The sequence below is a fragment of the Triturus cristatus genome, chromosome 2_2 (genome assembly GCF_964204655.1).
Source record: "Triturus cristatus chromosome 2_2, aTriCri1.1, whole genome shotgun sequence".
Lineage (NCBI taxonomy): Eukaryota > Metazoa > Chordata > Amphibia > Caudata > Salamandridae > Triturus > Triturus cristatus.
The window spans coordinates 1,146,805,406-1,146,829,644 of record NC_140582.1 but is presented as its reverse complement, the minus strand read 5'-3'; positions in this window follow the sequence as shown (position 1 = coordinate 1,146,829,644).

The window sequence follows — 24,239 nt, the reverse complement described above, 5'->3', positions numbered from 1 at the left end:
TGTGGTTCTAATTTTTATTATATCTTAAATTAGACCGTATGGCTTGTGACGCGTTATGTTCCAGTGCAAAGTGGTATTTGAAACCGTTATGAAAACAATAGTATATGTATTTAACAGCAAGATATACATTACATGCTAAATGCTGAATTAGAATGGACAGGTAGTCTGTTTTCAGTTTTTGTCATATGCACTGTCACTTTAAATAGGGAAGGAAACACAAGTACGTCATGTGATCATGACCTCTAGGGGCTGAAACCCGTCATGGCGGAATTGCACTGAACTCAATAAAAAAAACAAAATTTGCACGAAGGAAAATATATACCGACATTTTGAACTCTTGCACAACATCAACATCAGTCTTTTAAAATTCTTCTGTCTGGATCATGTAGAAAAAGGAGAAAGAGGTGGAGACAGGGTGAAAAAATTACGCACCTTAGAGTCCAAATACATCATCAAGCTGCAAAGTAAGGCCCGAGAGGGCTGAATAATGAGGAAGAAATGTGGATCCATATAAGCTAAGATAATGACGAATATCCCAATGACTATAAACATGTATACCCTCGATTCAAACTCCCGGTTGCAGGTATTATGCCTATGTACTTTGGCATTCCAGAGGAATGGTAGGAAGGGTGAAATACATATACTGTATTCACTGATTTTCGATTCTAATGTTGACATTTTTTTTAAAAAGTCCTGTTTTAAAATTTTTTATGATTTTGGTTGTTATTTGAGAATTGTTTAAAATATGAGTTGACTGCTGAAAATGCCCATTCAGGGCTTGATCGAAGCAAAAAAAGTGGCATACAGATAGAGTAATCTGAATAATGCATATCATAATTCACATGTATACCAAGGGCTAAATGCATGATAACAACAGGTGGTATGTAGCCCATAATGTCTTTTTGTTTCCAATTTTGATGAAATAACGAAGACACAATTTGAACGCAGCATTCATTAATGTAAAGAATATTATTTCACATGCGAAGGGATGTAGATAGAAACTAGAATAATTATGTGTGGTAACATGATGAATTAGTACAAATAGATGACTTATCAATGCTTGATAAAAGGCTTGCAATGAGGAGAGGAAAGATACATTGTATATAACTATATGAAATGGCTATTTCAAAATGTCTGCCACTTTAGCAAAGTAATCCTTATGTTTTGTTTTGCACAAAGACACTTTCTATGTCACTGACTTTGGTAAGTTTGTATAGCACAACTTTATTTAAAAGCACAAGTTTTGTAATGATTTGTTGACACTGAAGAAGGCAACAACGCCGAAACACGTATGTCATCCCGATACGAGAAATAAATAATTGAAAAATATATGTGACTGCGGAGTGCGCTCATTTTGTAAAGCAATTCCCAGGACAGGAGAATTGCGGTTGAGGAACCTATCACACAACCCACCTTGCGGTGAGCAGCACACGTGGCATGAGGCGTGACGGCTGGTGGAATTGTGTTTGGCGAGAGAGATATATATATATACATATATTGCTAAGAAACCAGGAAGCTCCTACTAGGAACCCCGCCCGTAGTCCGGTGGCGTGTAGATGCTGGCAGAGCCAAATCCGGCGATTAATTCCCCACACGATTTCAAATGATAACGCACTCTCAGAGATGTCGGAAAAGTGTAGCGTTTAATACTCAGTAGTTACACATTTAGACAAAGTCTTGATCACACACTGAGTTACAAAACAAAGTGCTTTACATAGTGCAATGCGCGGCTGAAAACACAAACAAATCGCATGTACTTCTTGTCAGTAAACCACTGATAGTATCCAGTTCAAACTAGAGGCCAGCCATCTTGGAGCTACACACAACTCATAAGGCCAACCTGTTAAATCACAGTAACATTCAAAGAAATAGCTCCCAATTATGTACTCAATGTTGCATCACGGTAATAATCTCAGAGAAAGCTCACTGGCTTTCATAATTATTGCTGTAAATAATTAATTAGTTGCAAACCACGATCCTGGTGGTTACCGGTCTCAAAGTGGCGCTATTTAAAAGTTGCACACATATTATTAATAGCATAACACGCTTGTTGCATTTCCATTGCCCGTTAAATGAACAACCTCATACAAGCGGCATAGTGCCATTAGAGGGGAGATAAATGACATGCAAGAAAGGCAGAAAAAGGATCCATCATACACCCCATAATCTACAGTGACAGCACTCCCGACCCAATGGCTGCTAAGAGCCGCATGGGCTAAAATAAAGGCTACAAATAAAATTCACTCCTCAGTGTGCAGGAGTAATGCAGTTACTGTGAAGATACAAAAAAGACAGTGGTGAGTTACTGCTACTATATTGACTCCAAGTGGCAGTTGCAATGAGTGTGTTAGCCACGTTAAAAAAAAGTGATATTAAAAACAAAGTGGAACAAGTGAAAGTGTTCTTATCTATGTAGACGCGCACTCCCAGGAACGGGGAAGAAAAGGGTAGGGAACCCGTGAAGTGACTGTCAGCGTACAGTGGGTCACTTCCTTTCCTCCTGTGAAAGAAGAAATAAAAAGAAATTTATGATTAAAATCTCGAATTAAACAGAAGTGCACATTGTGAGAGTCCCTGTTGTATGTTAAGATCACTCTCATTTCCTGGGATTCCTGTGTAACCTTCCTTGGTTTAAGGAGTTCACGCCTGTTTGTGGCTTTGATTGCGCCCGATCCAAAACCCAATTTGGGTAACCTCGTGCCTTGAATATGGCAATCATGATCTTTTCTTCCTTGTAGTACGTTTCATCACTGCTACAGTTTCTTTTGCCCTCAGTAGCTCACTGTATGGAATGCTCCACTTGAGAGCGTCAGGATGGCCACTGTGGGTATGAAGGAGACTGTTGCCCGCGGTGTCTTTCCGGAACAAACTAGTTTCGATGGTACCTTGCTTTGTTGTAACCTTGACGTCCAAAAAATCGATCTGATCTTTGCTCGTAGTGTGTGTGAGCGCAATGTTATAAGGATTGTTGTTAAGTTTATCAATAAACACAAGTGCTTCTTCTGTACTCCCCTTCCATATTACAAAAAGTTCGTCTATGAAATGAAGCCACACTACAACCATTTCGAAATATGGAATTAGGTTAACATCCTCTCTCAGTTCCTCCTCCCACAGACCAAGGAACAGGTTGGCGAAACTAGGGGCAAAGCATGTGCCAATGGCTGTCCCTAGGATATGTTTGTATAGATCACCATTGAACATAAAGAAGTTATTCTGTAAACATCGGTACATCATTTCGACCAGCATGTTGGTATGTGCTAGATTACTGATGTGTTTCTCCTTCAAGAAATGTGTACATGCCCTGATACCTTGGTCGTGATCAATTATTGTGCATTGGGAATTTAAATCCATGGTGATAAATATGTAGGTATCATCCCAGATAATTCCCTCTATTTTACATAAAAAGTCCTTAGTATCCCTCACATGTGCATTGCCCTGGGACCTGGCCTACCCGGGGGCTTCTAGAAAACGAAGTGCGGAAGCCTGCTCTTTGGTTTTCTTTTTTTAATTTTCATCGGGATTCACGAAGCGAGCTCGAATTTTGCGGGTTTAATTTTTCAAAAAATGCTTTTTTTGGCCGCCGAGCAGGCCTAGGGGGTCAGGATGTTTCTACCCTGCCACTTTTTCTTTTTTTTTTTTTAACCATTTTCTTCCCTTTTTTCTTGTGACTTGGTTTTACCGAGTCACAAGATGGCTGCCAACACTCCTTGGTTTGGAGTGTTGACAGCCAATCAGAATGAAGCTCGTGCTAGGGAGGGTTCACGGATCCACCCTGATCACCAGATATAGATATTTTAAATTTTTAAATTTCTCAAGAACTACTAAACTAATTTACACCACTTTTCTTCTGCCTTTGATGTTCTTTTCCATCGTGTTTTCTTGTGAAACAAAAATAAAACTACTAGTTTGGGCTGGTTAGTGCTTAATTTTAGCCAGCGATTGCTGGTGGGAGCAAGAAAGGGAAAAGCACACAAAGGGGAAAGCAGGAGGCAGAGAAAGATGGAAAAGCCATCGCAAAAAGAAAGCAGGAACCTAAGGTGCAGATTTACAAGCCCCTTGCACCGCTAGTGCTTCACTTTTTGTGTCACACTGGCAGCACATTTTCAGCCCCATATTTACAAGGACAGGAAAAGCCACCCTGCATGGCTTTTCCTGTCCTTGTAAATATGGACCCTTTACACGCAGCACTTTGCGTGAAAGGGGCGTTCCATGGGTATTGCTGTGGTGTTCCCAAGCAACACTCATGGAACCTGACACATTTCCAGATTTATGAGAAATCTTAAACCTGGAAATGCTGTCTAAAAATAGAGGAAGACCTATATAGATATATATAGAAATACTCAGAGACAAGTATATAGAGACGAATGGATAAAGAGAAGCAGATGGATAGACAGAGAAAGTTAGGGATAGATAGACAGCTAGACAAAGATATAGAGGTAGAGGTTGATAGAGACAGTGATGGAAAGAGAAGCATATAGAGCAGTAATGATAGATAGGGACCGTTAAACAGGTAAAGGCTGATATATAATACCTATGAGTATAGACAGATAAAGATAGAGGTATAGATAAAGAAAGATAGAAATAGAGAGACAGAAAAGACAGATGACAGCTACGGATGTATGGAGGCAGATTGATAGCGACAGCTAGCTAGATAGAGACATACAGAAACAGAAAGAAATAGAAACAGACAGAGGTAGAGGTAGAGGCATATTGAAATACAGCCGGATAAAGAAAGAGGTGGAGACATAGAGCTAAATACAGAGACTTACAGATAAATAAAGATAGAAACAGATAAAACAGAGACAGACAGTGGTCAAAAGGGACAGAGAGACAGTGACGAAGAGTTCTATTCTATTATAATAGGATTTGTAAAGTGCATGGCTACCCACAGCCATCCCAGTGCTAGCATCCACTAAAACTAGCTTACATCAAATGTTCACCGGAGCATCTAGTTGAGAAGTGAGGCTAATTTTCAGAGAGCCAGGTTTTTCAGAAACTTCCTGAAGGTAAGGAAAAAGCATGTGTAGTTGTAAAGCACACGTTCACCAAGAAGGGTATCTTGGCGCAGAATATCAGATGTTTAGTGTTATCCAACTCAATGGTACTCATTTTATCAACCCTCAGAAGGATGAAAGACTGAGTGGACCCACCAGAATTTGAACTTGTGACCATGATGTCACACACGGGCCCCTACAGTGGACACATTTGCCCACTAAGCCACCAGACCCGGCAAGTTGATTGTCTATCAGGTGTTGGCTACTTGGCATGGAGTTCCATAGTTTAGCAGCAATATAGGACAAAAAACGCTCTCTGCATCTCATCCTGAGAATTTGAGGTACCTTCATGAGTTGCGCTTTAGTCGACCTCAGAGTCCTCTCTGGTATGTATGGCTGCAGTAAGGCTCGCAATAAGGATGGGACTTTCGCATGGAATGCTCTGTGAGCCAGGCACAGAGCCTTACACTTCACCCGTTGTTCAACCAGCGAAGCATAGCCAATGCATTCTGAGCTGATTGGTATCTCGGGACGTTTAACAAGAGGCATACTCCCACATTTTGTACAACTTGTAGTCTTTTGGTGAACTATTGAGGTATTATTATTCAGCATTTGTTAAGCCCATAGCTACCTGAAGGTAATCCAGCACTGGCAGCGTCAAGGCAGAGCAACTGGTGAATGGGCCGTATTCTGAAGCAGCCAGGTCTTCAATAGCCTCCGAAAGAGGAGATGATGAATCACTGAGCAAATGTGTGGAGGTGTGAAGGGAGGGCGAGGAAGGTACTTCAAATACAGTGAGTTCCAATAGTCAAGGTGCAATAGAACCAGAGCATGTACAATGAGTCTTCTAGCCTTCTAGAAAGGCGGAGAAGCAGATCTAGAATTTTCCAAAGCATTCCGAGAAGGCTAGAGCAGTTGGCTGAGAGTTGAGATCCCTTTGGCATATGTAATACCCGGGGTAGGGATTGAATTATGTCAGATTATGAGGTTTCATGCAAACATGTTTCTGTCAGAAGGGCCACATCTGGCTCCTCTTCCTAAAATAAATCAAGTTTATGATGGGACATTGACCTGCAGTTAATCATCAGCATGCGCCACCCATCCCACACTTTTAGTGCAGCAGAGTAACCAGCAGGCAGGTAGGGGAATGAGAACAACTCTCGCACTGAAGTTCTGATTTATTTAAGCTGATAGAGTAAGGGCAGGCTTATAAAGCAGTGGGAACATGTAGTTTTGAAATATTAAAGACATTAAAAACTGCGCTATATCTTACTGCATTTATATGTTCAACAGTTACGTTAATGTGCAGATTGTAGAAAGTGACAACTTCAGCCTTTTAAAAGTATCTGCTTGCCCAGTGTCTTGCAATGCATGCGGCATCAACTTTGGAAGAAAATTCTCCAACCAGGTTTCGGGAAGGACTGACAGCTGCTGATTGCAATCAGTCATATAGAAATATGTGAAGACAGGTGTTTAAGTGGGATGAAAAATATGTTGACTCTCTAAAAGGGAACACGTAAAATAAATTTCTGTGATTCGCACAGTGTGCTACCTGACCGGTATTTTGGTTTCTCTGTGAGATGTAATTGCATCCAGATATATAACACAACGACTGGCCCACACCTAAAACCTGTCAGTATGATTTGCTTTGCAAATGGTTGTTAGCTGTTTAACATAAATGAGTAACAACAAGGATTTGTTATAAATAATCAACCTTCAAAATGTTTCAATTCTGACATTTCAATAGTATTGAGGCCTGTGGAGGGAGTTTTGGCTTTCAGTTATGTGCACTTTATGTGAGATATATATGTCCTTTTTCTCTGCACATCTCGTCCATCTGCACATTTTCAACCACCTCCCTTTCCTCTTCAGCACCCTCTTTTCACTCTTCCCCGAATGCACTTCCTTGCCTCTCCTGCACTTCATCACTGCCAAACAGACACTGCACTCACTCACATTTAAACAATATATTTACTTTTGCTTTTGCCCTGTAACTATGTTGCCTTCTGTGCACCCCTTCACACACATTTTCACAAAATTGCAATTACAACTGGAATACATGACCATTCTTCTGTGTGCTCTGCAGAGAGGCAAACCCACTAACAGGCACTTTACTTTGGCTTCAGCGTCAGAGCTCTCAATCAAAGCCTCTCATAAACAACTGCACAGCTCAAAGTATGCATGGAAAAAATACAGAGAGAAACACACCATGATTAAATAGCTCACTCTGAGGGAGGCAAGATTAAGTCAAACGTGAAATAAGAGAGGAAATAAAAAGCTGACATGCATCGCGTTAACATTTTTAACACTCATTGTTCGTAAATAAATCCATGTTTTTGGCATTATTTTTGTTAAGGGCATGTCACTGGTGTGCAAGACTGCGGTAATGCAGGATGGAGGGCCATGGTTCGGACTACTATGATCAGTAATGTCCAGTTTTATCTTGTAAATCAAATTTAAAAAACTAAACACAATGCTTTTCTTTTCAGAGTATCATTTCATCAAACCTTGGGAAGATAAAACTGTGGCAATAATGCCATTTTATTGGTAAAGTCTGCATTGCAAGCTCTCAGTCTGGAGACTTAGCCGCATGGTCATGAACCTGCAGTGATGTAGTACTTGCAGTGAGGCATGCAGCTGATTTAAAAACACTCTGCTGGTAGACCGCATTAGAACTTCAATGCATTTATATCAAATGAGCCAACATAGCTCAGCTAGACTGGAGCGACTTTAAGGCACACAGCATGACCTTCTCTGCAGGACTCGGTACTCAGGGCCAGTTTTAATGTCATATAGCAGCTAACTCTACTGTGAGCACATTTCTCTTGCTTTGCGCTTGACTTGGATATTTGCATCTTCTTCACAAGGGAACAAGAGGTTCCATGATGGAATATCGTTAACATAAATATCGTCAGAAATAAATATCGTCACTAAAATATCGCTTACATTAATATCGTCATCCTATACTTAAACAAGGATTCACACAAATATCGATTTTTTTTTATCGACAACCCTAATATCGTTCACACTAATATCGACAACATAAATATCGACTACTACATGATCGACTTTATTTTAAATAACATGACCTTAGACATATATATCGACTACACTAACATCGACGACCTATCTGCTTATAGAAATATACAAAAAATATCGTCTTTTTATTACCAACTCGATATGCACTATTCTTTTATTTTACACACTTTTTTTTAACTATTTAACTTTACAAAACTATTCACACATATAATTATTTAACGGTTTTCTAATTCTAAATAACGTTCTCGACCAATGATTTTGAAATTTCACTAATTGAACCAATCAAAAGCTACCATTAATTAACTCACTAATATAAAAACAATTATACACTTAACGTAATTTACCATTTTTGGGCCAAACTTGGAGAAAAACAGTTACCTTGCTGAGAGAAGAAAATACAAACCTACGACTACAACTACAAAACGTCATACTACACTTGAAGTAAGTAAAATCCCATTGCTTTTTTCATTCGAACTTAGCATAAAGTAGATAAACTCCCTAAATTAAAAAGTGTTCTTCTTTAGAGTGAAAAAAGAACATGTTGAACTTATCAACAACGACCAGAAACTTACATGTAAAAACATTTATTAACTACCTTATCCATGTCTACTTAGATAGCTGACAAAAATTATTTAAACTTGCTAAGTAAATGTACAATTTACTTCATATATTAACAACTACTATCATCCAAATACTATAAGTAACACAATGATTAGAAAAAAAAAATGAATGCTGCACTAGGTTGCTGTCCAGTAGCACAGGCGCAAAGGAGGATAGTTCAGTTATTCCATGAATGTATAGGCAGCATACGTGGCAACTGCTTCCAACAAAAAATCGTTTGCAGGGCCACTAAAAGTCTCAGCCATCCAATTAATTAAAGAAAAGGAACATACGTGTTCTTCAACCATCGGAGCCTCTAGCACAATCAGAGGGCAACCGGAATGTTCCTCTAAATAGCTCATAGCCAAGAAGTCGTAGGCAGCCGTTGATATGTCCCAATTACCCAGGATACCATGCGCCGCACCACAAGCCATAATCCGGACACCAGAACAGGCCAACTCGTGAGACACTAAGGGCCTCATCAGTCGATCGAAATCCGGCACCGGAGACACCATGTTGGTCAAGCACAAATCCAGAGGCCAATCAAAGGGACAATCCAGGCAGTGAAATACAGGTTGCACGCAGGTGAAGTAGGAATACCTGAAGGATAATCCATATGCCAGGCTTAAAGTCGCCAATGGCAGAGTACCATAAAAGTCAAGCATCCTATCACGAAGAAGATGCAGACGTGACAGGTGCTCGTGTGGCACAGAAACAGCAGCCATTCCGTAGTATGAAAAGTAAAAGCAGCACACCTGCCACCAGCGCCAGAAGCAGCGGAACACCTCCAAAGATGCTCGAGAAAATCGAATGAAAAAATGTCGGAATCACACCAAAAATAGTTTGGAAAGAGGTCACGAGGCCTGAGCCTACAAGTTTAAAAAAATGAGCCAGGCCGGTCGTGGACGAGGCATTGAAAATAGTTAGGATCAAAGCTCCGAAATGTAGGGGGAGGTCAGTATTCAAAACCGCCTGTACCTCAGTGCGCGTATTAGCAACGTGAAGGACAAATGTTTCACGAGAGGAAGTCAATGACACCTCTTTTTGGAACAATACAGCTCTTATTCTGCTCAACTTGTTGAACTCTGCTTTCAAGGTTGGAATCGAAGGCCAGATGGAAACATCCAGCCGCCCTTGCGGGGGTGAAAAGAGAACATTATTGCAGGAGACAACCCTCTCCGATACAGTTACTATATATGGGATTCCCACTAACATCCCGCAGCAAGCTTCATTATTCAAAATTAAATAACAACTGTTTGCAAGCAGCGTCAAAGAAGGCGTAATCACAGGCACTGGGACACCTCGTAGGACGCAGGCCAAAATCGGGGCTTGTACATTGCATGCACCGTGTAATTGAATGTGCCTACATACCAAGGAATGATCTGGTGTTGTGGTACATTCCTCACCCTTCAGATAAACCTCAGTTCCGTCCCTAGTACATCTATACGTAAAGGGGAGGGACCAAACCTCATGTATGAAAGCGGTGCCCAGCTGTTCATATCTACCCAGAGCATAATGTTTCATACAAGACGTAAACTTAAGAAGTGCGAACGGTAGAGTTATCAACCCGTATATAAGCCACGTGACTGAATTGATTTCCGCCACAGAGAAAGGTAACGGTTCTAATTTTTCAATATGTAATAATGAATATTTAGCATCTTTCATGGACATAAATAGCTGCTTATCAGTAATGTTAAAAGTAATGAATAACGATGTAGTGCTCAAATAGTCCCAAGGGACCCTCCCTGCCTTTAACGTCTGCAATGTCCATGCAAACTGCATAACAGAACGCAACTGGTTTTGACCATTATATAACACAGACATATCATCATGCACAATATCAACAACTGACGAAACAATATTATCTAATGTATAAATTCTGGAAGAGAGAGTGCTAATGCTGTTATCTATAACGGCTAAAACCTTTTCCATGTTTGCTTGGTCAATAGCTCTCAATCTTGAAGCCGCCTCAATTTGCGAAAATTTCCACACTTCGTTGTAAATAGCATACGCCCACCTTTTGGTTCTGCCACCCACAGGACCTTTAACAAAAGAATTCAAATCTATTTTGTCATGTAACTTCGATAAATGAACTTTGACAGATGCTAAGGTGGAATGTCGCAGCCAGGATTGACATAACTTTCCCACAGAATATGTAGTTACAGTATGTGACGACTCAAACCGAGGGTCTACGCGTTCCAGAGGACTAAATACCCTTTTGATCAAAAATAAATTGTAAACTCAGGGAAAGTTCTGGATAGTAAACCATAATAAATTACTATTCTAACTCCAATCCAACATAAGTCAGGGAAAGTGCTGGATAGTAAACCATAATAAATTACTATTCTAACTCCAAACATAACATAACTCAGGGAAAGTGCTGGATAGTAAACCATAATAAATTACTAATCTAACTCCAATCCAACATAAGTCAGGGAAAGTTCTGGATAGTAAACCATAATAAATTACTATTCTAACTCCAATCCAACATAAGTCAGGGAAAGTGCTGGATAGTAAACCATAATAAATTACTATTCTAACTCCAAACATAACATAAGTCAGTGAAAGTGCTGGATAGTAAACCATAATAAATTACTATTCTAACTCCAATCCAACATAAGTCAGGGAAAGTGCTGGATAGTAAACCATAATAAATTACTATTCTAACTCCAATCCAACATAAGTCAGGGAAAGTGCTGGATAGTAAACCATAATAAATTACTATTCTAACTCCAAACATAACATAAGTCAGGGAAAGTGCTGGATAGTAAACCATAATAAATTACTATTCTAACTCCAATCCAACATAAGTCAGGGAAAGTGCTGGATAGTAAACCATAATAAATTACTATTCTAACTCCAATCCAACATAAGTCAGGGAAAGTGCTGGATAGTAAACCATAATAAATTACTATTCTAACTCCAAACATAACATAAGTCAAGGAAAGTGCTGGATAGTAAACCATAACATAAGTCAGGGAGAGTGCTGGATAGTAAACCATAATAAATGACTATTCTAACTCCAATCCAACATAAGTCATGGAAACTGCTGGATAGTAAACCATAATAAATTACTATTCTAACTCCAAACATAACATAACTCAGGGAAAGTGCTGGATAGTAAACCATAACAAATTACTATTCTAACTCCAATCCAACATAAGTCAGGGAAAGTGCTGGATAGTAAACCATAATAAATTACTATTCTAACTCCAAACATAACATAACTCAGGGAAAGTGCTGGATAGTAAACCATAATAAATTACTATTCTAACTCCAATCCAACATAAGTCAGGGAAAGTGCTGGATAGTAAACCATAATAAATTACTATTCTAACTCCAATCCAACATAAGTCAGGGAAAGTGCTGGATAGTAAACCATAATAAATGACTATTCTAACTCCAAACATAACATAACTCAGGGAAAGTGCTGGATAGTAAACTATAATAAATTACTATTCTAACTCCAATCCAACATAAGTCAGGAAATGTGCAGGTTAGTAAACAAAATAAATTTTTCTATCTAAATTATTTTTTAGACCCTATTCCCCTATAATACCAAAATAACGCTTCTTCAATAATAATTTAATATTTTTTATTAATATTAAAAAATACATTTCGTGTAAAAATTTTAATTTCGATGTTAAATTTTGATTTCATGATACATTTCTAATTTATTAATATTTTATGCAATTTTTAAAGACTACATTTTTAAATTACTACCCACCCTAATCCCCTATAATACCAAAAACCCGCTCCTAAAATTTTTATTTGAAATTTTTAAATTTAATTACAAATTTAAATTCGTAAACAATTCGAAATTTAAAATTAAATTTTTAATTTCTGAATTATTTTCAAATTTGTTTATATTTTATAATAATTTACTATTCTAACTCCAATCCAACATAAGTCAAGAAATGTGCAGGTTAGTAAACAATATAAATTTTTCAATCTAAATTATTTTTTAGACCCTATTCCCCTATAATACCAAAATAACGCTTCTTCAATATTAATGTAATATTTTTTATTAATATTAAAATATAAATTTCGTGTAAAATTTTAAATTTCGAGGTTAAAATTTGATTTCATTATAAATTTCTAATTTATTAATATTTTATACAATTTTTAAACACTACATTTTTAAATTACTACCCACCCTAATCCCCTATAATACCAAAAACCCGCTCCTAAAATTTTTATTTGAAATTATAAAATTTAATTACAAATTTAATTTCGTGAAAAATTCGAAATTTCAATTTAAAATTTGGATTTCTTAAAATATTTTCTAATTTGTTTATATTTTATAAATTTTTTAAAAACCAAATTTTAAATTACTACCCACCCTTATCCCCTATAATACCAATAACCCGCTACTAAAATTTTAACAATTCTTTTGTAGAAAATATTTTTTAACACATATTATTACTAGTAGGAGTTTTGTAAGTTTTTTAAAAACATAATACATATTTTTTTATAAATTTTATAACAACTGTCGATATTATATGAAACGACATTTTCTTCAACGATATTCTGTTCATCGATATTTTTTTATGACGATATTTTTGTCATTCTCACAAAACGATATTTTTTTAAAAGATATTTTCTATAACGATATTTTTCACAGTCGATATTCTTACCACGATATTAATGCTAGTCGATATTTTCCCGTCGATATTCTATCTTTATACCGGAACAAGAATCCTGGCCTGCTCTTCTTTTGGATGCATTTCGCGGGGGAACAAATGCAGCAGCTCAACTTCTAACGGAGCCAGCAACCATGCATCCCGGGCTTAGGGTGTCACAGTGGGGGAGGTTTGTATGGCCATGGGTCTCAGCACAATATGTATAGCAGATTATTCTTCTAACACTTACCATTACAGAGAACAAGGCAGCAGATCACACGTGCTTGCATCCACTCCTACGTGTGACGAATGGGAAAGGGTGGGATCTATGCCTGTGAATGATGGACGGCTGCTCTCATGCAGGGATGGAGACTCCAGCGCCCCAAAACATGATGCTGACAGCGTCTCTGGCCTATTGTGGATACTGCCATAGACTACAATGGCAATGATTCATTATGAAGGCCTTCAGAACAGTAAGCCCTGTGTCATGCGGCACAGTTCAGAAAGTTGATTTACTTGCAGGCTTTCGTCTCCTGACATCAGAGCATGGTGGGGCAGGCAGCCTGGGATATGCAGCCAGACTTAACAACATCGATTTTTTCGGAATGTGATCTTATCTCTAAATAAATAAATCTATTTAATATTTGTACAGGAATATGAAGGAATATGAGTGGGGGTGCAGCCCCAGAGCCCTAATGGAGAATCCGCCCCTGACAGATAGAGACAGGAAGAGACAGATATTTACAACGAGAGACAGAAATAGAGACCGGTAGAGAAAGCTAGAGATAGCAGCATACAGAGGCAGAGACATATAGACTAAGACAGAGGCAGCCAGGTAGAAACAGAAAGAGATAGAGACGCACAGAGAAATTAATACATCCCACAGCTACCAGAGCAAGTCTATGATACCAAAAAAACAAAGTCTAAACAAGCAAACAGAAAGGATGGTTCCATTATTAACTTCCATGTGCACATCCCAAATACAAGCAGTCAACTTAACTGGCTGGAAAATTATCTGATGGCTGTCATGTTATCAATCTGATGCTGTCATGAAAGCCAATGGCTAAGGAGGGCTGATGTATTCCCACAATCTGTTTAAAACACTGGAGGCTGACCCAAATATTAATGGCTAGTCAAACTTATACATGGCAAAAGAAGGCTGACGTAAAGTCTATATTCTCGCGGTATGATTATGCATGCTTCTCTATTTCTCTATGCATGATTATGCGTTATCATGTATTTGTTTTAGAAACCATTCCTCTGTGCCCCCTAGACTATCTCCCCTACAGCTAATGGCACCAGGCTCTCCTTACATACTTGCAGAAAAGTGCTGCAGTGCCGGGGCGAGGTTCTGCTTGTATTTGCTCTACTGTTATTTCCCATGTTCTCCAATTCTCCTCTGCTTCCTAAGGGCTTCATTGTCAGATTCACTCTGATTAAGCTGTACATTGAGCTACACGTAAATCAGTAAATCCTGATCCCTGCATCCTAAGTCTTTTTGTCCTCTACTCTTATTGACATTGACTGAAATAGTTTTTTAAAATTTCTTCTCCTCTTAGATGTTTTCTTATCAGCCACCGTTGGACTGTCAGATACTGCATGGAGAGTCACCATCCCATAACATTTGAACAGCGCGACCTGCTTTTTCTTTCTGAAACCAGTCTCAATCCTGACATAACGCCGTTTTACCAGACTTGATCCATACTAACTACTCCTTATCTAAAGGGTGAAGGGTTGAGTGGCAGGGAGGGAGATACTTTTAAACCTCTGTCTTCCCTCATTTCAAGCTCTGAGTGGGAAAGTACGGGTTAGGTTTGCTCCTCTGAAAGTCTGACTTGCATCACCTGCGTTTGGTACCCAAGAACCACACTTATGTACAGGTTCACTGATCTGAGTTCTTCTTCATCACGTCATGATGTTTCACGACACTACAAAGGTGAACGGCCATACTTTCGATATATTTGATTACTCTCTAAAAACCCTAACTTTCTATTTCATAGAGGCATGCAGGTAATTTAGGGGCATATCAGCAACAACCGGTGATAATTATCGCTAAGCACACTTAGCGCTAGGATAATTATCGCCGGCTAGCGTGGATTTTTATCGCTGAGATAGCGTGCTATTAGCAACGCTTATCTGAAAAGCGATAAAAATCCTAGCGCTAACTGCCAAACGTGAGATTATCGCTGGAAACCCAGCGATAATCCCATGAACTTTGGCGATAGCTTGCTGATAGGGCCTCACATACTTAGCCATGATATCCACCTTACATAGGATATCATGGCTAAGTCAGTTTCAAAGTAGACGTAAAGAAAGTAGCGATAACAGAGGTTATCGCTACTTTTCTTGTCGCTACGCTGCCTTGCGTTAGGCTTGATAATAGGAGAAATGTCGCTTAGCGACATTTCTCCCATTATCCTGGGGAGGAACGCCCACTTTGGGCGTTAGGCATTCAGGTGCTAAGGCAAGATTTCACACGATAGCGTGACCTTGCTGATATAGCAATAAAGCGATAAAATTATCGCCGCTTTTCGGCTGAAAACGGCCGCAAAAGCGGCGATAATTTTATATCGCCTCCTTGTAGATATGCCCCCAAGTCTGGCTACACTCTTATTTCCTTTTCCTTAAGTTGTTCTAGTACATCGCATTCTGACATTCTTATTTTAAAAAGGACAGCCTCTGCCATCAACAAGGGATCTTTGTCTAGACTTGTGATTTCTTTTTCTACAAACTATGGATTCTGAAAAGCTTTTGGCTAAAAAATCCCCTCATGTGCACACCAGAGCTAAATAAAAAATGAAAGCAATCGATGTATATTCTGGAAACCAGATGGTTTAAAATGGTATAAAAATAAATCTGCTCTCCTTAGTGCCCAGTACCCTAATAGAATTAAATTATAGAAAAAAAAGCATTCTAGCAGCCAAGAAAACCTATTTGGATGTGTTAGACCTCCAAGGTCGTCCTCTAAACTTAGGTTGGTCTTTCCCCAAACTTTTTGCTTTACGCCTTCATATTTTTTTGATCTTGTTTTTGTTGCCCGTAGAACTCTGTGAACTTTACCACTGCTAACCAGTGTGTGTGTGCTCACTCCTCAAACCATGGTGCTTTGGCGTATCCATAATTGGCATACCTAATTTACTTATAAGTCCCTAGTAAAGTGGTAGTACATGCTATCAGTGGGCCTGGAGTACTTTTTGTGCCACCCACTTAAGTAGCCTTGCAAACCTGTCTCAGGCCTGTCTCAGGCCTGCCATAGCAGCCTATGTGAGCAGTTTTACACTGGCATCTCAACCTGCCAAGATGAAACTGTTGCCCGGCCCAAACCTTCCTTTTTAATACATATAAATTACCCCTAGGGTAGGCCCTGGACAGCAGTGTGGTACAGTGTATTTAAAAAGTAGGACATATACTTTTAAGTTATACATGTCCTGATAGTGAAAAAATCTAAAACCCATTTTTTACTATTACAAGGGCTACCTCTCCCGTAGGATAGCATTGGTGTTACCTTATTATAGTTAATAAATAGTAGCTTCCACAATGGCACCAGGTAAACAAATCATGTTTATAGTCTTTGGAATTGCAATGAGAAATCCTCTTTTATGGTGAAGTCAGATTTTTAATTACAATTTGAAAAAAAACTACTTTTAGAGAGTTGCAGGAAATGCAACAGGAGAAGTCCAGTAAACCCAGTTGAGACCCAGGAAAATGTGGTAACAGACAATGTCTTATCACGTAATACTAAAAAAGACAATTAACAATGTGTAAAATAAATTAAAAGAAGGAGGCAAGAAAACAAAAAAAACACCAAGGCTGGATATCGCGGTCTTGTTTCAGATCGTCATCAGGACAGGATTACATGTAATGATTTAACAATAGCTGTATGGAAAAAAGGAGAACAAGAAAAGGGGTCACGGCTGTCTGGAATTAATGTATTGTGCTGAAAAAGTGAATACAGGAAGGTTGGAATGCCGTTGACAAAACTCAGAGCATTCATGGCTTCCTTGCTCCTAACATGCTTCTAACAAATTGCTATCTCAACGTTCATGTTATGTACCAATTAAAATTGCACCATTTTGCTATTTCCTTCACCACATCACGTATCTCACTTGCGCTGTTCACATTGCCACGAGCACTTTGTGTGCACTTAGATTACACTTGCAAATGATGACATTTAATATTGCTATCTGGAATTAATGTATTTTGCAAAAAAAATGAATTCAGACCACGATATCCAACCTTGTTGTTTTTCCCTTTTCTTACTTTCTTCTTGTAATTTATTTTACAACTTGGTAATTGCCTTTTTTAGTATTACATGTTGATAACATTGTTGACTGTTACCACATTTACCCGATTCTCAACTAGGATTACATACTTCTCCTGTTGTATTTCCTCCTACATTAAGCAACCGCTGGGTTGTGATAGTGTGTCCTTGTCGGACTTCTTATTACGAAGCCAGTTTGGGCTATTAATGTGTAATATTTCAACACATTGGGGCATATTCACAAGGAACTATCGCCGAGTTAACGGCACTTTATCGCAGCCAAAGTTGCGATAAATTTATCGCCCCATTCACAAGCTGGTGTTAACAGCCCACAGCACCAGTTTACCCGCGATAGCAGCCGCAAAAAACATCACCACAGAGGACCCCCGCGACTTTCGCTAGTGAGATGCAGAGTAGGCGTTCCCATGCCAAAAGCTGCGACAACACCACTCCACAACATTCACAACGACCAGACAGAACTGCGATAAGAACACGAAAAAGGCGATAAGGCGTGTTAGCAGCAGGAAAATAACACCTGCTCTGACATGGTGCTAAGTCGGACCACAGCCTGCACCACAAAAGGGAGCACAGCCCACTGCCACGCCTGAAGAACAACAGATGCACCTGGGCAACTGAACATGCAGCCCGGAGGGCCAAAAGGGCAACAACACCTGCCACAACCACCCCCAGGACACCCCCTCCCTGGTCACCCCCCAACCAAAGACATGCCACATCAGCTACACCCAATCACGTACAAAACTATCCGCATGATGTTGCAAACTCACAACTGGTGATATGCATGTGTCATCACAAAAATGAGCATTACACATTGTTTTCCGAAGCAACAAATCAAACTTTATTAAAATGAACACAGAAATGAAATGAACACACATTGCAGCTCCCCTCGGGCCAATTTGCAGGTCACAGCCTGCAAGACAAAAATCATGATGAGACGGAGTTTCCTGCGCACATCAAAGGACAGAGAGAGAGCAAAGGAGAAAGAGAGGAAGAGAGGGAGAGAGCGAGAGAAGAAGAGGAGAGTGGGAGAGAGAGAGAGAGGAAGAGGGGGAGAGAGAGAGAGAAGAAGAAGAGAGGGGGGAGAGAGAGAGAGGAAGAGAGTGAGAGAGAGAGAGAGAGAGCGAGAGAGAGGAAGAGAGTGGGGAGAGAGAGAGAGAAGAAGAGAGGGGGAGAGAGAGAGAGAGCGCCGCCCCTGCGCACCCAGGCCACACTGCTCACCTGCTGCCACCAGTGTGTTTCCAACCACTTGCTGGCATGTAGTGCAGTCCATTAGGTCACACATCTGAGACAGACCCGTTATCTGAAACAGAGTCCAGATACATGGTTGGTACAGTACACACAATCGCACAAGACAACATCGCCTGCCTGCCCATGCACACCCAGACAGAGGCACACCAGCCCCTCCCACCGCCCATTGGAGCATGCCCGCCCATGGACACCCAGGCCGCACTGCTCACCTTCCGCCACCGGTATGCAGACAGGAGGTCACACCACGTGCCGCTGCAGGCCACAAGCCCGGGCCCGCCGACATGGCACACTCCACACCATGGCGCCCCGCTCCGCAGGCCACAAGGTCTCACGTTTGGTGCTGGGTCTTGATTACTCCATGGTAGAGGACATACCAGGGCACCTGGCCTCATCGCAGACTGCACACCTGCTCAGCCCAATAGGTGCCACCAACTCTGTGATCCCGGAAGCGACGCCACGTGGCGGTAGGCCCGCGCTGCCCGCTGGCTTTGGCCAACACTGCGGTCCAGCAAGGCACACAAAACCTGAGCTGTCTGGACCACTGGGACGGGGCATCATTGCAGGCTGCACACCCGCTCAGCAGCTTAAGGTGCCACTGATTCAGTGCACCCAAAGTCACCGTCCCGTGGCGGGGTGCCTGTGCCGGCCGCAATGCTCCAGGTGCCACTAACCCTGTGCAAGCCCAGTCAGTGCCACGTGGTGGCAGGCTCGTAACGGCCGCAAGGCCTCAGGTGCCACTAACCCTGTGCGCAACAACTCATGGGCCCTTTATGATTGAGAATCGTGGAGTGTCTGTCATCCAGTCACCACCCGCAGAGGGGAATGTGACGTCGTCGGTCGCATATGTTGGCGAAGTCACATGGCCTGTGACGCCTGTGCCGGATAGGTGTGGTGTGCATGCAAACCTGCCCTCAGGGAGTGTCTGTGACATGCGGACAACTTGACCAGTGACCTGCACACCACCAGCGAGTACGCCTGCGACGGGTAGCAATGACGGCCCCCCTCGGAGTGTAAGAGGAGTGGTCTGGCCTGCCATACGCAGGGCTTGCAACAATGACACGGGGGATCTGGGCATGGTTCAGTCCTTGTCCGGACATGGAAGAGACTGATGCATGTGTCCCTGCTGTAGTATTCACGGGACCGGTACACAATATTCTATGTAGCACCCTCTGAATGGCATCCCACAGGATAAGCATCATTGACGCAAGAGACATCACTGTCCCTATATTCACCCACACACTCATACATGGATGATGAACAACATAACACAGCAGTGCGTCACTGGATGTTTATTGCACATCTAGTGCAGCCCTGCAGCTGGAGCGGTACAGGGCAATGCCGAGCACACTACACAATATGGGCCCATGGAGAGCCAGCCAGGGTCCATCAGGGGATGACAAGTCCTGCGGATGAGGTAGGGTACAGTTGGCAGTGTGGTCGCCGTGTCATTGGTCATCAAACAGGATATGGCAGTCCATGTCGCGGTCCAAGGTGAGTGCATCGGAGTGTATCGGGGGTCAGTGGTAGGTCATGTGGCCATGTGCGGCACCAAGCAGGAACAGGCCAGGTGGCAGAAATGAATGCTAGTGCATCCTGATCACAAACCCATCCACGTCATCGTCCCCGGATGTGTGCTCTGCCCCACCTGTGGGTGTTGCAGTACCGGCTGGGGCACTGTGTGCCATTGACACATCATGGTCCAGAGGAGGGTTGTCAGCCGCACTGTGTGGCAATGACACATCAGGTGCCGGAGTGGATACGCCTGCCGCATTGTGGGACACTGACACACCAGGGGGCGGTGATGTGGATGGTGTGGGGTCAGCAGCATTCATCAGCGCCATGCCTTGTGGCAGCAATGCTATGATGATGGTCTGCAGGGCATGGTAGATCCCAGATACTTGTCGCTGCTGTACAGCGGTGGCGGCCATCCTTTCTGCCTCCATGGCACCATGTCCTCCATGAGCCTCCGCATGTGTGCCAGCTCACGGCTGCTGTCCTTGGAGCCCCTCTGAGCGGACATGTGTTCTCTCCACATCAGGACTCCAGCGATGTCAGTCAGGGCTCGTTGCAGGCCATGGAGCGGGCCTAGACACTCACGGATGGCGTTCAGTTTGGTAGCCATGAGGTCGAACCCCACCCGCACCTGCTCAGCCATCTCCCCCCGGGCCTCCAGCACACAGCGTTGGAAGGCCATGTGTTGTTCCTGGGGGTCTTGGGAGACTGGCGGGCCATGGGTGCCTCCTGCTGGGTGGTTTGGGTAGTGGGTGGGGTCTCCTCGATGCAGCCGATCAGCCCTGATCCTGGAGGTGAGTCGCAGATGATGTCAATGATGTCTAGGAGGGCATGGGTGTCGATGCTGGGGTTGTCCTCCTCGTCATCAGTGAAGAGTTGCTGGGACTGCTCTGACGGTGGCCCTGCAATGTGTCCACATGTATGTAGCCGCATGTTACATGTTAACATTCAGACAGCATGGCATTGTACATTGTGGATCTGGGCGATGACCCAGAGTCATTGAGGGTGTGCACTGTGCTGTGCTTGATTGTGCATGTGTGCCATCGTGGCCATCTCCACCCGTCCCGCCAGTACCTGGTGGTCACTCACCCTGTTGCGGTTGTGTTGTGTCCTATCGAGCAGTCTCTGGTCCCCCGACTCTGGCCACAGTATCCACTCTGATTTTTTTTTTTTTAAACAAACTTTTATTGCCTTTTATACGTCATGTAACATACCCCTTGGGGGTGTCAATATACCGTAGACAGGACAGAGAATAAACATATCTGAAGCACTGCCTTCGTCGATACCCTAGCTTGGCCCCTTTCGTACACGGTAACTATGACACAGTATCACACTGATGACTGTCGAAACCAGCTCCTCCATGTCATCCAGCTCGAGCTGTGGTGCTGGGCCCCCACCTCCAGTCTGCATTGCTGCCTTCTGGTTGGCTGCGAGTTTCTCCTTGGTCTTCCGCTTGATGTCATTCCATTGGCTCTTGACCTCGTCCATTGTCCTCTTGTGCTCTGACGGCATTCACCTTGTCCACGATGTCCCACCATATTCCTGTTTTGGTGCCCAATGTCAATTTGATTGATTGATGGTGTTCCATCACCTCCGTGACTATGATCCGGTTCGCCTGCGGCTGAACTTCGTCTTCTTCTTCTTCTTGTACTTGCCCTTCCCTGTCCCTGAGGTCCTGGGCTGGTCGTACGGGGTGCTTGTGGGGTTGCGCTCATCCTCGGCGCCTGCTCCGGCTGCCTCCATGGTGCTTGGGTGTTGGTCAGTTTGTGTTTGGGTGTTTTTTTCTACTTTTATGTAGATTTTTCCCGCTGGCCAGGTGTGTGTTGCAGGCCTGGCGCTACTTATCGCTGATTTCCTCAATGCACTTTGGCCCATCGCAGGTTTTTTGGTGTTGTGGTTTGTGTTTTTATCTCCATCGAGGTGGTTGTGTCGCGGACATTGTCGGGTTTTTTTCTCGTGATGGGCTGCGATGTTGAAAGTTGCGTTAAACTACTCTAGCGGTAGTTATCACATGTTCTTGTGAATATACCCCATTATGTCTTCTAAGGAAACACCTAATTACTCTGATGACTATATCAATCAAACTCAGCGGTCCTTCATTCCTCTACACCACCACTGCCCCTTCCATACACACCCTCCACACCTCGGAGATCTTTCTTGATAGACTTAAAAGACTTAAGAAAAAACAGATACGAACAAACTTACATGCACACATGCTAACTGATTATTTAAAATCAGGTATTCTAGGGCTTTAGATCCTCTAAACACCTGCCATTTTCACACAAGACCCCAAATTTCATACAGGTTTCAGCCATCTTGTGACCACCTGCTCCAGACATTGGATGGTCCTTGGCATACACACAGCCATAGAACAGAGCAAAAAAGAACTGGAAGAAATTGCAGAGTAGGAAAAACTCATACTTGAGGACAGTGGCCTTACTGATGCAAGAAATCTACTAGATGAAATAAACACTACCATTGCAACATTCAATATCTTTGAACAGAATAAGAAAATCAAGAAAATCCAAAGAGACATAAAGATCTAAGATAAGGAAAGAACTTACCCGTACTTACGGCATGACTTCTATAACACCCTTTACCAGCATCCTGGAACACGTAATTGGGGTAGATACAAAGACAACCAAGCAGTTACCTTTTTGTACTCCTCCAATACCTCGGCAGAGGAATTAGAACCAGGCGAAGGTACAAGATCAGATAGAAACCAGAGTAGACTACCACCACCTCTCCTCCCAACCCATTTTTATGAAGAAGCTGGGACGTGGCCAGGGCAGGGCAACGGCAAATTATCATTACGAATACCAGGGGTAACAACAGACTCGCTGCAAATTTTTCCAGTGCCCCCCCACAGTGACTTTACTTTACATGACTCCCGACATCAAGAACAAAAATAATCCCTATCTTCAATTTATCTCAGCATACCCTCTAAAGTCAGAAAATCTCATTCCTTAGGAAAGGATTGAACTTTGTTCCGACCAAGAGAAGCAATTATTTTTACCTTCATGAGAATCTCTTACGATTCTTCAGACGCATCAGATTGAAAAAATGTTTTCTGAAAAAACCACTGATAACAACAAATACTGTACCCCCTTCCACTTCCTTTTGACGTTCCTCTCACCAGCCACTACCAAGCCACCCGAAATACTTGCTTTTGAGAGGTTGGCTCTACGTGAAGTCATGGAAGTCAAACAACTTTTTGAATACGTCCCTTGCAAGCTCCCTGAAGAAGAGAGACAAGCTTTGAATACCTTACAAAACAAACCCAACATAGTGATAAAACCAGCAGACAAAGGGGGAGGGATTGTATCAATGGACCCAGAAACATACAACATGGAGATAATGAGGCAACTCTCTAGCGCCTAGAGCTGGCCACATAAAGCTCAGCCGCAACTGAGTCACAAACCTGAAGAGTCCCACCATCTTCCCGGCCCCTCCCTGATAAATGCATGCAAAGTCAGAATGGTCCTTACTTCTAGGTGTCAGCAGAGGCCCCGTAAGTCCGCCCAGGTATGATTGCCCCAAGTTCCAACCCCCAGTTAACCGCACACACCGGTAGTTTAATAGGCTGGGTGCTTTTTCAAACAAACAGTTCCTCAACAGAAAGGCAACAAGACCCACTTTCATACCACATAATCACTACAAGAGAACCCCATAACCAATCCTGAGGCCCTAGAACTACTACCCACCTCCTGCGGAGCCCAGGGAAATATGGTGTCTTACTGTATTGCTCAAATCAATTGCTATGCCTACATTAATGTGATAAAGAAATGCTAATAAAAATTGTTTTTAAAAAAATGAGGCAACTCTCCAATGGTGACCATTATAGCCCTTTACCTTCAAATACTTTACCCCACATTTGCATCTTGATCAGAAGCATCACAAATCAAACTTTAGGCCAAGGCATCATAATGGATAAAGAACACTGTT